A 2084-nucleotide genomic window follows, 5' to 3' on the forward strand; every position below is an offset into this window, starting at 1 on the left:
CACGGGCTGCTACCCATTACCACCCCCACCTCTAAACTACCGGGAAGTCCTGCGTGTGCCCATGGCTCCACGGTCCTGAAATTCTGTACCCTCCGTCTCACTGGTCACTGCCAAGGGCGGACGGAAGTTCCCCACTTTCCCCACCGGATCGCATGTGGCGGTGGCCCCCAGGGGAAGGCTTTCTGTGCCCTGTGCAGACTCAGTGCTGTCTGCCCGGCAGTACCGGTGGCACCAAGTGCCCTGGGCTGTAAGGAGCTGGTTGGACGCAGCCGAGAGAGCCTTTGAACTTGGCAGGCAGCGGCCACCATTCCTGTGCAGGGAAGCAAAGCGAGCACATGCACACTGACTGACATCTCCGTCACTTAAGAAGCAGATACACTTTGGGGCGCCTGGGGACTCAGTCGGTTGAGCGTCCGACTTCAGCTCAGGTCATGATCTCACAGTTCGTGGGTTCGAGCCCCGTGTCGGGCTCTGTGCCGACAGCTCGGAGCCTGGAGCCTGTTTCAGAGTCTGTGACTCCCTCTCTCTCTGACCCTCCCCTGCTCACGCTGTCTCTCTCTCTCTCTCTCTCTCTCAGAAATAAATAAAACATTAAAAAAAAAAAAAAGAAGAAGCAGATACACTTACCTCTGCCTCCTTCCTGCACCAGGGAGCTTAGGACCCGTCTTAGTTGGGACGGGAGAACAAAGATGACGGAGGATGCTTTTTAGACACGTGGCCTCCGTGGCAGAGAAAACGGTAACCGGGCGCGAATGTCCGGCCAGGAGCTGCCGGGTGCCGGGAGCCGTTCCGCTGCCCCTCCGCGCGCTGTCTTGCAGGTGCCCGTGCAGTCCTGGTTCGACGACATGACGGACACGGAGCTGCTGGACCTCATCCCCTTCTTCGAGGGCCTGAGCCGGGAAGACGACGTGTACAGCATGTTGCACAGACTCTGCAGTAGGTAGCGCCGGCCCCCGCCCGCCGCCGCCTCTGCCTCCAGGACCTCNCCGCCCGTGCGCCCCGGGACCTCGACCTCGGGGACCCGCCATGCGCCCCGGGGCCCCATCCAGGAGCTGAAAGTGAGGACGCCCTGTGCTCCGGGCCGCGAGGTCAATGTGGCCATACCTACCTGTTTTATTTTTTAAGAACAGAAACACTATTTTAAAATGAACTCTTTTAACAGATTTCATAAAGGGACATGCATTTTACGGGATTTGCTTTTCTTAAAACATACCAAAAAGAAAAAAATGGAAGAAAAAAAAAAGCTTGATATCTATCGGACTTCCTTTCAACTGCCCTCCCCCCCAAGCAGACAACCTGCCCCTTTCTGTCCCAGCTCCAAGCAGCTGACCCAACTCAGAATCTCTTTCCTACGGATGAAGTGCCTTTTTGAATGTTATTTTAAGCTGAGAGTTAATTTTTCTACACAACATATTTCCAGACATCTTTTAGTCTTTTATTATCTTAGATTCTCTAAGAAGACGACTATGACAATTTTCTAGAAGCTGGGGGGTGGGGTGGCTAGGGATGGAGGACAGTCACAGAAGCCTGTCTCCCAACAGGTGTGACCGCTCGGCGCCCTGTGGCGTGGAGCAGGCCAGTGACCATGGCCGTGTCCCCATTCAGCACTGACCCAGTGTGCAATGTACCTGCAGTTGTGTGGCTCAACACTTTAGAAAACAGCTTCTTTCCTATGGTCACTCGTTTCTGATGGTGACAGCTTGTCTCGAAGGCACACTGTCCCCTTGAAAAGTGGCATCGTCACTTCTGCTTCCACACTACCGCCATACTTCTGTGTGTGTTTCTGTTTTGTCGTCGTCGTTCAGGGTAGAGCAGTTACAAGAAACTCTTAAAACCCCTTGGATATTTAAAAAAAAAAATCTGCTGATTGATTTTTAAATTTTTTCCTTTCCTAAAGCTGGATACACACGGAGCTGTTTGGGAATTTTCTTTGCTGCTATTGTGCTGCCACCAAATGGAATTGACCAGCGGCTGTTACACTGTTCTTTGCCACCGTGCCTATGCTCAGAACCTGCTCACTGCTCAGCTGCAGAGCTGGACAGGGCCAGAGCCCCAGGCCCCCCCCACCCCCTGCAGAGAGCAGC

The sequence above is a fragment of the Crocuta crocuta genome, unplaced genomic scaffold (genome assembly GCF_008692635.1).
Source record: "Crocuta crocuta isolate KB4526 unplaced genomic scaffold, BGI_CrCroc_1.0 scaffold541, whole genome shotgun sequence".
Classification (NCBI taxonomy): Eukaryota; Metazoa; Chordata; class Mammalia; order Carnivora; family Hyaenidae; genus Crocuta; species Crocuta crocuta.